The sequence below is a fragment of the Pituophis catenifer genome, unplaced genomic scaffold (assembly GCF_029215685.1).
Source record: "Pituophis catenifer annectens isolate HBS135680 unplaced genomic scaffold, rPitCat1.0.hap2 SCAF_12, whole genome shotgun sequence".
Classification (NCBI taxonomy): Eukaryota; Metazoa; Chordata; class Lepidosauria; order Squamata; family Colubridae; genus Pituophis; species Pituophis catenifer.
The window spans coordinates 4,641,951-4,656,520 of NW_027256892.1; positions in this window are offsets into that span (position 1 = coordinate 4,641,951).

The window sequence follows — 14,570 nt, forward strand, 5'->3', positions numbered from 1 at the left end:
ATGCTTTTGTTGAAATACTGTGAGCTATCAATGGAAGTATAATAAGATATGCATTGACAGAGCACCCAGCAATGATTTAAAGGGCATTTGGTGAATGACAAGGCATGAATGCATAATTCTGCATTTTATCTTCCTTTGACAAATTAGTTGGTTCAACACTGTACAACTGTAAGGTTACAATTTTAATAATTTTGCCTCTTTCATGTTAGGTGAAAAAACAGGTTTTCCTTTCAGTTGAATTGGCTGAAATAACATTTTCAGCATTTTTAATTTTAGAGTTTTAAAGAAACTCGGATATTTTGTCACAATTGCTAAAGTTTTAGCAACACCAACAACTAGTATGAAAAGCAAAAACAGAGCTAGAGGACTCACCTCTGTATTGCTAGGATGGGCAAAATATCAAACCCGGAAGGTATGAACCACTTTGTTTCCTCTTTAACCTCATCTTTTCTCTGAATCTTTCTTTGTTAAGGATGAAATAGCAAATGACATCCAATGCTAACACATACTCTAGACAGAGTGTTCTTGTTAGTGATGCTGCTTTCTTAACTACAGAGGATTTCAGAATATTAAGATCTAACAGGAACATAAGAATGTGAAACTTGCATTATATCATTCCATTCAACCATTGTTGAATCATTTGGCCTAACATTATCAGAACACTAATTGGAGTGCAGTGGCTCCTGAGGTTAGAACGCTGGGCTGACAATCGGCAGCCTTGTGTTTGAGACCCATTGCTGCCACAGGGTGGGCTCCCGTCACATGCTCCAGCTCCTGCCGACCCAGCAGTTTGAAAGTGGGCAAATAGATAAATGGGTACCACTTTGGTGGGCAACTTCATGGGAGTCTCCACTTGCGTGTTTCCCTGGGCAACGGTGATGTCATGGGCAAATCCTTGCACTGAAGGGCTTCCGACGCAGCTGACCTACAAGGTCCCTTCCAACTCTGTTAATCTGTCTGTTAAAACAAGTTTGTGTAATTAAGCCTAAAGTCACAAGAAGCCTTCCTTCAGAGCATGGTTTACTTTTTGTGCAGTTAATCTGGATTAGAAAAACTGCAATATTTTATAGGAAATCAAAATCCTATTAGATGTTGGTTTGCATTCTTGTTGAGGTCATATGAGACTTTCCACAAAGCGATATTGCTAGGTATATAAATAATTATTTTGTCTTGGTGATAACCACAAAAGCCTCTTGGAAGTATTTTTGTTCCCAAGGATATCGGTCCCTCTCACTTGCTAGACATGAAGGGAGCCTCTCTGAAGATTGTATTACTTTTGGCAATAGGTGCCCCCAGGGCAATGGTGTTGTCACCAGCAATCCAGAAGCACCCTTTGGTTAGCTTTGTAGATGCTTCTGATACAAATTTAGACAGGCTTGCTAGATATAGTACACAAAATTGTCTGCTACAATGTCTTGCCTGTCAACAACTTCTTCAGCATCAACCACAATAATACACAGGCAAACAATCGATACAAACTCAAGGTAAACCGCTCCAAACTCGATTGCAGAAAATACGACTTCAGCAACAGAGTAGTCAACGCCTGGAATGCTCTACCCAACTCAGTTGTTACAGCCTCAAACCCTCACAGCTTCAACCTCAAACTGTCTACCATGGACCTCAGCCCATTCCTAAGAGGTCCGTAAAGGGGGCATACATAAGCGCACCAGCGTGTCTACCATCCCTGTCTACTGTCCCCATTTATTGGTATTTACTTCCTTTGTTCATGTTTATGTTCATACTTATACTTGTTTTTTATTTTTATTTTATTTTATTTTGAATTTGTATACCGCCCTTCTCCCTGAGGACTCAGGGCGGTGAACAGCCAAGTAAAAACATCAAGTACAAATATTAAAATACAGTTAAAATATACATATATAAATTTGGCCCCATTAATTAAAAACAATAAACAAAACACTTAAAAACACTTAAAAAATTAGGCCAGCCCGGCTTGCTGGAAAAGGAAGGTTTTAAGGGCACGGCGGAAGGCACCGAGGTCTTGGATTCTCCTTATCTCTGGAGGCAATTGATTCCAGAGGGTAGGTGCCCCCACAGAGAAGGCCCTCCCCCCGGGGGTCACCAGCCTGCACTGTTTGGCTGATGGCACCCCGAGGAGGCCCTCTCTGTGGGAGCGCACGGGTCGATGGGAGATTGTCGGTGGCAGCAGGCGGTCTCGAAGATAGCTAGGCCCTATGCCATGGAGTGCTTTAAAGGTGATAACCAACACCTTGAAGCGCACCTGGAAGACCACTGGGAGCCAGTGCAGCTCGCGCAGGAGCGGTGTTACATGGGAGCGCCAGGCTGCTCCCGTCACTACCCGCGCTGCTGCATTCTGGACCAGTTGGAGCCTCTGGGTGCTCCTCAAGGGGAGCCCCATGTAGAGAGCGTTGCAGTAGTCAAGGCGAGAGGTGACGAGGGCATGAGTGACTGTGCACAGGGAATCCCGATCAAGAAAGGGCCGCAACTGGCGGATCAGGCGAACCTGACAAAAGGTGCCCCTGGTTACAGCCGTCAGATGTTCCTCCAAGGACAGCTGCCTATCCAGGAGGACTCCCAGATTGCGAGCCCTCTCTGTGGGGGCCAACGACTCGCCCCCAATAGTCAGTGATGGAGTCAACTGACTATATCGGGATGCCGGGAGCCACAGCCACTCAGTCTTGGAAGGGTTGAGCTTGAGCCTGTTCCTCCCCATCCAGATCCGCACAGCCTCCAGGCACTGGGACATCACTTCAAGGGCATCGTTGGGGTGGCCTGGGGTGGAGATGTACAGCTGGGTGTCATCAGCGTACTGGTGGTATCTCACCCCAAAGCCACGGATGATCTCGCCCAGCGGCTTCACATAAATGTTGAACAGGAGGGGCGAGAGGACCGACCCCTGAGGCACTCCACATATAAGAGGCCTTGAGGTCGACCTCTGCCCACCTGCCAACACGAACTGCGACCGGTCGGAGAGAAAGGAGGAGAACCACCGTAATACGGTGCCCCCATCCCCAACTCTTCCAGCCGGTGCAGCATGATACCATGGTCGATGGTATCAAAAGCCGCTGAGAGGTCTAACAGGACCAGAACAGAGGAACAACCCCTGTCCCGAGCCCTCCAGAGATCATCAACCAACGCGACCAATGCCGTTTCCGTGCTGTGTCCAGGCCTGAAACCCGACTGGAACGGATCTAGATAGGATGTTTCCTCCAAGAATTGTGGAAACTGTCGCGCGACCACACTCTCAACAACCTTCGCCAGGAAGCGAAGGTTGGAGACAGGACGATAGTTGGCCAATATTGCCGGATCCAGGGACGGCTTCTTGAGGAGAGGCCTCACCACCGCTTCTTTCAAGGCGGCGGGGAAGTGACCCTCACTCAACGAAGCGTTGATAACACCCTGGAGCCAGCCTCGTGTAACCTCCCGGGAGGCCAGTACCAACCAGGAGGGACACGGGTCCAGTAAACACGTGGCCGCACTAAGTCTCCCCAAAATCCTGTCCACATCATCCGGAGTCACAGCATCAAACTCCTCCCAGGTAACATTCTCAAGACTATTCCTCGTCACCCTGCCCTGATCTACCCAGTCAGAGTCCAAATCCCCCTGGATCTGAGCGATTTTGTCATACAGGTATTGTCCGAAATCCTCCGCCCTGCCTTCCAAGGGATCCTCCCGCGCTCCCGGATGGAGCAGGGAGCGGGTTACCCTGAACAGGGCGGCCGGACGATTCCCTGATGACGCAATAGAGGCGGAAAAGTAGTTAAACTTTGCCGTCTTTATCGCCACTAGGTAGGTCTTAATATGCGACCTTACCAGTGTTCGGTCAGATTCAGCGAGACTGGCCCTCCAACCGCTCTCTAGGCGTCTTTTCCGGCGTTTCATTTCCCTCAGCTCCTCGGTGAACCAAGGAGCCGCGAAGGATCGACACCGGGTCAGAGGCCGCAAAGGCACGACTCGATCCAAGGCCCCACCAGCCGTCCGATCCCAGGCAGCTACCAGGTCCTCGGCCGAGTCGTGTGCCAGATCTTCAGGAATTGGCCCAAGCTCCGTCTGGAACCTATCAGGATCCATCAGGTGCCTGGGGCGGATCCATCTAATTGGGTCCGCCTCCCTGCGGCGGGGTGTAGCGGTTTGAAGGTCCAGACGAAGGAGTGAGTGATCTGACCATGACAAGGGTTTTATGTCTATATCCCCTATAATAAGACCACTCAACCACTGGCCAGAGACAAAAATCAGGTCCAGCGTGTGTCCCCCCCTGTGAGTGGGGCCATGAACTAACTGGGTCAGGTCCATGGCCGTCATGGAAGCCATGAACTCCCGAGCCATCTCTGACGTTTCACCAACGGACGGCAGATTGAAATCACCCATGACCATAAGCCTGGGTGTATCAACTGCCACCGTGGCTATCACGTCGAGTAGCTCGGGCAGGGCCGTTGCCACGCGGCAGGGAGCCAGGTATGTAAGCAGCAAGCCCATCTGAACCCCATGACCCCATCTCACAAAGAGGGACTCACACCCGGCAATCTGTGGCACAGTGGTCTCCCTCCTTGTTACCTTATACATGTTTGGCAAACAAAATAAATCAACAAACAAGCAAACAAACAAACAAACAAATAACACCTAATTTCTAATACTTTGCTGAGTGACTGAGATACAGCTGCTGGATCAGAGCTGCTAAAATTCTACACTAGATGTTATCTATTATACATTTCTATGTCTCTATGCCCTACATAGCCTTATCTGAGTCATTACTATGTGCTGACAATGTTCCAATGTCTAACAATAGCAGATGTTATCCATTTTGGGTTGCAGGAATGGTAGCATCCAAAATCAACAATCTTTCTAGTTATTGTTCTGGTGCCTGGATCTTATGGGAAATTATGTGGGAGAAAAGGAAACAAAAAAACTTCACTTCCTATCAGATGGTATCAGACAAGAAGAATTTCAGAGATAAATTGAAGGCAAGAAAAGGGTAATTTTCCACCTGCTATGGGTCAATGATCCAGGCTTAAATCTCATTTACACTGGGTGATTTTTGCCTGATAAATTACCAAGAGGAAGAAGCAGAAGGAGCATTTGCAGCAGGAGAAGACATAATAATCAGATCATTCTGATTAAAAAGGTTTCCTCTCATTCAAAGAGAGAACCCCGAGGCCCATCTTACATGCAAAGACAGCTTTTACCTTTAAATTTAGGAATGTTAGAAATTATCGATCAATCCATTATACATTCCAGTCTGCAATGGTTTCCTAAACCATTAACATCATTTAAAAGAGAGAGAAATAATCAGATTAAAATGCAAAATAACTATGTTACGTAGCAAGTACAGTATATCAATACTCCAAAGTCAATGTTGTCAATGCTCTAAAGTTCATGTTGGGTGGTCTACAGGGGGTAAAGGAAAGAAACAACAAAAAAATAGCCAATGCAGTCCTAGGCTGCATTAACAGAGATACAGAATCAAGTCCACACAAAATGTTAATGCGATTTTATAATGCCTTGGTAAGACCACACCTAGAGTACAACATCCAGTTTTGGTCACCACACTATAAAAAAGATGTGGAGACTCTAGAAAGAGTGCAGAGAAGAGCAACAAAGAGGATTAGGGGACTGGAAGCTAAAACATATGAAGAATGGTTGCAGGAACTGTGCATGTCTAGTTTAATGAAAAAAAAGACTAGGGGAGACATGATAGCAGTCTTTCAATATCTCAGGGGCTGCCACAAAGAAGAGGGAATCTATCTATTCTCCAAAGCACCTGAAGGCAGACAAGAAGCAATGGATGGAAACTAATCAAGGAGTGAACCAACCTACAACTAAGGAAGAATTTCCTGACAGTGAGAAGAATTAATCAGTGGAACAATTTGCCTCCAGAACTTGTGGGTGTTCTATCACCGGAGATTTTAAAGAGGAGATTGGGCTGCCATTTGTCTGAAATGGTATAAGGTTTCCTGCCTCAGCTGAGAAGAGGGTTGGACTATAAGACCTCCAAGATTCCTTCCAACTTTGTTATTCTGTTATTCTGAAACCGGCTGTTATTCTTTACAGCTGAAATGAAGGTGTTCATGATTTCCTTGACTGCCATTATAGATGGATGAGTAAAAAAATTCTCCACCAAAACCACTAACAACAACTTAGGCACAAAACCAAGGATATCTAATGATGACCTCAGGATCTAAATCAATCTATTGTCAGTTCAACTGTCTGGCACTTTAAAACTGCAGTGTTTCAGAATGAAATACAGTAAACTGGGATAACACCATCAAATTATCCAATTCCAGTTAATAATCTTGTAGCCTATTCTTGGTTAATCTATTGTTTCTGAACTGTCTTATCCTCAATTTAACAGCTGTATTTGTGAGCATATTGTTGGAAATATCTTTTTTTAATTGCATATGTACTTTGATATACTGTACGTTACGCATATACAACCTCACACCCCATTAAGAGAATAGGTTGCTGACAGTGTGATCACAATAAAATTAATTATCCAGGAAAGCAGAGAAGATTCTATTTTTGTCTCATTTTTCATAAATGACATTACTTAATGAAGTGGCTAAGTGATTAATTAGGAAAAATATTTTTATAGGAATTAATCTTTGGGAGAAAAAAAACATTAAATTCACTCGATGTCATGATTTACTTCATTGACAATCTTTCTTTTGTGCATGTGGGAGAAAAATTGAAGGTTCTCTGTGTAAGTATGGTCAACAAGACTCCATACATTTCTTTGGGAGAAAGCCTGTTGCAGCCAAACCTCAAACAGATGTAGCTGAAAAGTCACAACCTAATTTTTGGCATTCTTTGCTTTTTCTCTAATTTGCTTTTTCTTTTTTGTAATATCTTGCAACATAATCGTGTTTCATTGTCTATCCTTGGGAGTATTACCTTTAAGCTTACAGGTTAGTACCACAAACTGCATGTCACAGGAACTCACATTGCAATAATCTGGGGATCCTTCCTGTGTTAAGATACATGTGAATGAACCACTCAGGTTTTCTTTCCTGGTTCATTGAAAAATCCCTGAATTAACACATAGCATAATATTTTTTAAAAAACTGAGTTTTTTAAAATTATTTTTTATTTATTTATTTATTTTTATATGCCGCCCTTCTCCAGAGACTCAGGGCGGCTTACAATGCGTTAAGCAATAGCCTTCATACTTTTGTATATTTTATACAAAGTCAGCTTATTGCCCCCACAAACCGGGTCCCCATTTTACCCACCTTAGAAAGGATGGAAGGCTGAGTCAACCTTGAGCCTGGTGAGAATTGAACTCGCAGTAATTGCAGGCAGCTGGATGTTAAATGCTGCCTTAGTAGGAGGCATTAGCCTCCTACGCCACTCAGGCTCCTCAGAGTGCAAGTAGTCTTCAACTTTCTCTGAAAAAGTGATTTAGGATCATTTTTCACACTTACGACCGTTTCAAGCATCCCCATGGTCATGTAATCAAAATTTGCACAGTTGGCAACTGGTTCATATTTATGACGGTTGCGGTGTCCCAGGGTCATGTGCTCCCTTTTTGTGACCTTCTGACAAGCAAAGTCAGAGTGGGGAAGTCAGCAGTGATTCAGTTACCAGCTTTGACAAAAAGCTTGTAAAATAGGACAAAATTCACTTAACTGTCTTGCTTAACAACCAGAAGTTTTGGGTTCACTTATGGTCATAAGTCAAGGAATACCTGTACCTTTAGCCATTTCAGATAGAATTAAAAAAGAAATTCAAAGAGAGAGATTAAAAACAGACTTTGGAATATGTATGTTCTTCATATACATCAATGGTATCAAATTCAAGGCCCAGGGGCCAGATGCGGCCTGTGGAGAGCTTAGATGTAGCCTGCGGGATCGCCCTGGAAACAGTGAAGGACCAGCCCGCAGTGCCTCTGCCAGCAAAAATGGAGCTCAGGAGGGCTGCGGGTGGCCCTCCCGAGCTCTGTTTTTGCTGGCAGAGCAGTGGTGGGTTCCTCCCGGTTCGGTCCGGTTCGGCCGAGCCGGTAGCGGTGATGATATGACGTCACCGAACCAGTTCTCTCCCCCCCGCCCTCCCATCCCCCCACCCACCCACATTATTCTTACCTTTTATTTGGTCCCACCTCCAATCTATTGCTGCCTCCTGAGTCCCAGCTGATGACTAGAGGGAAAAAAACTGTGTAAACTCTTGCCGTGGGGCTTCAAAGGGCTGTCCTACAGCTGATCAGTGTTAAAAGCAAACAAATGAGTCGGGTCGTAAGTGCGAGGACCTTCCAGAAATGACTCTGACCAGCTAGCCACACCCACCTAGTTACATGACCTCTAAGCCACACCCACAAAATAAGCCACGCCCACAGAACTGGTAGTAAAAAAAATTTAGAACCCACCCCTGTGGCAGAGGGTTGCAGGAGGCCATCGCAGCCGAAAATGGAGCTCGGGAGCCCGTTGAGCTGGCCATGCCCATCTTGGCCACGCCCACCCCGGCTCCCCAAGGTCAAACACAACCCTGATATGGTGCTCATTGAAATCAAGTTTGACACCCCTGATATACATCCATTAAACATCGAGAGACTTCATAAAATAATTCCTTCCTTGGAGACTTGATAAACCAGGAAATATAAAGAATAAAACTACTTTCTGTCATTTCTAGTATTATAGGAGTTCTAAAAAGTACACATAAACTCAAGAAGTCTAATTAAAAAAAAGCTTCTTTCACAAAAAAAATGTTATTTCAGGAAATTGGAGGATTTTGGCATCATGTTAATTGTGAGTCAGACCATATTGAGAATTATAGCAATAAACCGGTGACATATTCATCTTAAAACTAGATTCTTAATATAGAGACAACATCAGATAATTTTTAAGACATCATTCAATCCTAGCAAAGTCTCTTGAAAGCTACCAGAATGTATGTATATGTATGCATGTATGTACGTACCGTATGTATGTATGTATGTATGTATGTATGTATGTACATACTATATGTATGTATGTATGTATATTAATATTAATAAAAACATAAAATTTTACAAGCCATAATTTTTTATCCGTTTTTTCTAAGAAATACAGCAGAGGAAATCTTTCCCCACTTATAAATAAATGGTTCAGATCCCCTCTTATCAGCTGTTCATATTCCAATCAACAAAACTTTCCCATGAGAGATTTCTTAATTTAATTGAATCTTTATTACAGTCACAGACCAGGACAAAAGAAGATTACTTAAAATTAATTTTAAAAACTTCATGTATCATTCTATAAATTTTTAGGCAACCCACAGGAATTATACTTTCACATTTAGCTCCCTAATTTTTCAAAAAACAACATTTTAGTCCCATTGTTGCTGTTTTCCAAAAATTTAAGCGTCTCTTGTTAATCCTTAAATTTACTCAGAGCTTCCATCCAGGGTGGAAGGAAATTTACCAGTGTAGTGCAACTTGTCTTTCATAAAATTCTTAACTCCAAATAAGTCTGTAATAAAAATTTCCTAAAATAATTAAGAAAGGAAGTAGGATAACTCAATAACTCTGAAAGATGATGAGTGTGGCTTAGGTAAACAGAATATTCTTTTGACCTCCAGACCTCTCAAATTTGTTGGAAAATGTTGTTTTGCAGTCTGTTTATGAGGGAGTCTGTATAGAGCCCAAGATGCCCAATCCTTGATTTCTCCTTAATCCAGAGAGGAGTTCTGATCCCTTCACTGGCTACTACTTAGGCCACATTCCTTGGTTCTGTAATAACGAGGCGCTCGTCACTTCCTGCCTGGACTACTGCAATGCTCTCTACATGGGGCTCCCCTTGAGGAGCACCTGGAGGCTCCAACTGGTGCAGAATGCGGCCACGCGAGGGATTATGGGAGCAAGAGAGTGCTCCAATGTGATGCCTCTCCTGCGTGAGCTGCATTGGCTTCCAGTGGTCTTCCGGGTGCGCTTCAAGGTGTTGGTTACCACCTTTAAAGCACTCCATGGCATCGGACCTGGGTATTTGCGAGACCGCCTTCTGCCACCGATAGCCTCCCACCGACCAGTATGCTCCCACAGAGAGGGACTCCTCAGGGTGCCGTCAGCCAGGCAATGTCGGCTGGCGACCCCCAGGGGAGGGCCTTCTCTGTGGCAGCACCTGCCCTCTGGAACGATTTGCCCCCGGAGATACGAACGATATCAGATCTCCAGGTCTTTCGCCGTGCCCTGAAAACTTTTCTTTTCCATCAAGCAGGGCTGGCGTGAACCCCCCCCCCCCCTTTTAAGCTCTTTTTTAGCTCTTTTTAGCTTCTTAGCTTTTAAGTGTAAATTGGGTTTTAATTGGATTGTTTTAAACTGTGGGCCAAAGTTATATAATTCTTTTAATTGATTTTAAATTTTGTATTGGTATGTTTTTTATCCTTGGCTGGGCACCGCCCTGAGTCCAATAGGAGAAGGGCGGTATATAAATTGAATAGATAATAATAATAATAATAATAATAATAATAATAATAATAATAATAATAATAATAATAATTAGAGTCACGCTCAGTGCACCATGCTGTCTCTGAAGCCCAAATTGAAAAATGTCTTGACTTGGATGGGAAGCAAAATGTTTTCAAGGAAAAAACAAACAAACAAGAAAGTGCATTTGCCTCTTGATTGGATCAACTGAAGTTTTTAAAAAATTGTATATAAAGTGTTTAAAAAGAATTTGCATACTACATGTCAACCTCAGACAAGGAGTTTCAGCACTAAAGAAAAAAAAATGGCACATTGTGCTGAAGTTTAACCAAATCTGGACCAAGATCTAATACTAACTGAAAAGTGACAGCAAACTGCAGCCATTTCAACTGGATCTTTGACACCAGTGAATGTCTTGATGGGAACAAAAGCAAATACAGTAATTACTGTGCCCTATTTTTAGGAGTAGAAAATCTAACTGCTCATTTGTTCAGTCTTAGTGAGAATGACAGGTGGAAAATGTACTGCTGAGGATATCTTTTATTAGGAGGGAGATGATTTAAAATAGTTTGTACCCGATAAAGTATGAGGTTTTTTAAATTGAAAGTAAAGAAAAACCAATGCTTGTTCTATTAACTAATAGTGATCAGTATTTTCAGCAAATAGGATGGTAGGGAGACCAATTAGCTCTGACCTTCTGAAAACATGGGTCTTTTTTAATATTAAAAATTAGTAAGCTTCCACTACAAACTCAATTCTGATAGTTTTCTACCAGGTCTTCTCTGAACTTGTTTCTCTGCTCCAGATTCCCAGAATCTGATCCTTCCTTCCTTCCTTCCTTCCTTCCTTCCTTCCTTCCTTCCTTCCTTCCTTCCTTCCTTCCCTCCCTCCCTCCCTCCCTCCCTCCCTCCCTCCATCCTCTCTCCTGCAATGTAATAGGACTTGGATATTCATTCATTCATTCATTCATTCATTCATTCATTCATTCATTCATTCATTCATTCATTCAACAAGTTCACACACAGTGACTCCAGGTAGCATACAACATTACAAATCCACAATGTAACACCCCAGACCCTATTCCATGACAGTAACAACAGAATCAGACAAGTCTTAATTGGCCCAAGCCAATCCCTCTGACAAAACCATATGGGAAAAGAAACAAGGGGAATCTCTGGGGAAAGATATTTCAAAGGGAGGGTGCCACCATTTTCCTTGGTTTCACCAGTTGTACTTCCTTGATAATTGGGACCTGAAGCTACCCTGCCTTCCTGCTCTAGTGGGCCAGGTAGATGTAATCAGGGGTGGGATTCAAAAATTTTAACAAGGGGTTCTCTGCCTGGTTGCTGGGTGGATGTAGCCATGGTGGGCATGGCCTAGTCGGCCTCCTGCACTATGGCAGGGGGGGCGTTTTTACCCTCCCTGGGCTCTGGAGGCTTTCCTCGAGCCTCCGGAAGGGTGAAAATGGCCTCCCCAGGCCCGTTTCTGGCCTTTCTGAACTTCCGGTAGGCCCATTTTTTGCCCTCCCCAAGCCTCTGAGCGCACCCTACACTTACCTGCATCCAAAACAGGCCGCGTGGGGACTCCTGGGAGGGGTGGGGCTGAGTGGGCGGGGCCAGCCAGGATTTGGGATTTGGAGATTCTCTGAACTGCACAGAATCTTAGCTAGAGGTTCTCCTGAACCCCTGCGAACCCACATCAGCCCACCCCTGGATGTAATTGGGGAGAGGCAGTCCGCCAAATAGAATGGAATGGAATGGAATGGGAATGGACTAGACAAAGAATAGAATAGAATAGAATAGAATAGAATAGAATAGAATAGAATAGAATAGAATAGAATGGAATGGAATGGAATGGAATGGAATGGAATGGAATGGAATGGGAATGGACTAGACATAGAATAGAATAGAATAGAATAGAATAGAATAGAATAGAATAGAATAGAATAGAATAGAATAGAATAGAATAGAATAGAATAGAATTCTTTATTGGCCAAGTGTGATTAGACACAGAAGGAATTTGTCTCAAACAATATATCCCCAAGCCATTTATCATACCCTTTTTTCCTGCCACATTATATAACCAAGCCTACTCAGGCTTTATTTATTGATTTTATTTAAATGGCATTTTACCACAAATCTTGCAGGGTTTTTCAATTTGAAATGCATATCTGTTTTACATTCCTATCTCATACTTTCTCTCTTTTTATTAGTGTGGGTGGCAATCTGTAGCTGGGGCATCAAAGAAAAAAAAGTTTGCTTCTCATTTCTTGTAACTTCCTTCTGTGAATTTAAGTGTTCAGAGACCAACACTTGCAGCAAATTGCAGGAGGAAAATATTGTCCTCTCAATTGACATGCATTTCTTTTAGGCGCCACAGGTTTAAGCACAAATACTGGTTGTTTACTTTTGCAGAAACACAGGTCCATTTCAAACAGCTTCCTTCGCCTTGGGATAAAAGTGATAGTGTCGCCATTTGTCATACCTCTGCACAGGGGGGCAGGGGGAGAATCCAGAATGGTTAAAAAATCAAATCTCATTCAATTGATTAAAAAAAAAAAGCAATGCAACTTAACCAGGCTTACAAGAGTGAAGAAAATGTCTGGAAGTTCTCATAAATTGCATTAGGAATTCTTACATGGCAAGGTGGACAAGGATTGTGTGTGAATGTAAGTAATATAAATAAAAATAAAGCTTATACCTAAGAACAATAATGCAGAAAAAAAAAACCAATTCATGCAAATTAATGTGCAGCCAACTGGAAAGATTATCTTTACGTCAAAAAATTATTCTCTATAGTGGGAAAACTGGTTCTTATTAGATGGAAAAAATATATGCCTCCTTCACTGATATTATCTGAGTGTAGTTTGTCTCAGTAAAGATATGAAATATTTTTTACCTAATTAAAAATATAAAACTATTACATTACCTTAAAGAAGTATTATTCCCAGGAGCAATCAATCTTCTTGCTATTGGTGCAATAGGGATAATCTCTGACTAGTGGCACTGTTTCTCCCCAATATTATCACTTACATGTTTTGGATTCCATGTGCATATTAAACATTCCATTGCTTACAGGTTAACAAACCCAAGCTGAACATTTGCCCATCATTCTGAAGAGAGATTAGTCTTTATTATCTTCCATTCATATAGGTCTCTTAAAGCAAATCCTTACCCATTTATTGATATTTAAGTCACACTAGGAAGTTTGCTACTTGTGGCACCTATCTGCCCACCTACCTACCAATATAATAATAATAATAATAATAATAATAATAATAATAATAATAATAATAATAATAATAATAATAAGTATGGTTCATTGACATTGCAATACCTGGTGATGCACGGATTGAAGATAAGCAGCAAGAAAAAATCACAAAGTACCGGGACTTGTAAATTGAAGTTCAGCGACTGTGGAAAAAGAAATCGTGTGTTGTCCCGATTGTAATTGGAGCCCTTGGAGCAATACCCAAAGGGCTACCTCACTATTTAGAAATTCTAAATTTACCGGACTTGAACATTTTGACTCTACAAAAAACCACTTTACTCGGAACAGCTTACATCCTCCGACGATACCTTAACAGTTCCTAGGTCCTTGGTTAGGACTCGAGCTGCTGAGCTATTAACCAGCCTCAAAGGCTGTGAATCTCCCTAAAGATTAAATAATAATAATAATAATAATAATAATAATAATAATAATAATAATAATAATAATAATAATAATATATTTGAATGAAAAAATGATGTTCCATCTGGATAGCCATAACATGGGAGTATCTTGTAGAATTCCGTATAAAAACCCTTCCATTTCCTCTTCTTTTTCCTCTTCCTTCCTCCTTAACACTAGATTAGTTTTAAGTTTATTGGACAAGTTAAAAAAACCAAACACTACTGAATGATTTGAGGAATATAAATTTTGCCCAAGGAACGGCAGGAAGATTATATATCTCAGCTTATGACTCTTGTGCCAGTGTCAAAAAGTATGGAAGAAATGGTGCCTTGTTCAAACAGAGAGGCATGAATTGAAGTTGGAGAAAGCCTCAGAAATGAAAGTAGCTTAATTTTACCAGAACTGGGTCACTAATAAAGGAAAATTAAGTCAGAGTATTAATTGGCTCCAGTTTCTAAGATCAAAATTGCATCAAAATAATTGAAAATTACGAGGGGGATGTGCAATTATGCTCCATAACTTTTCTGCA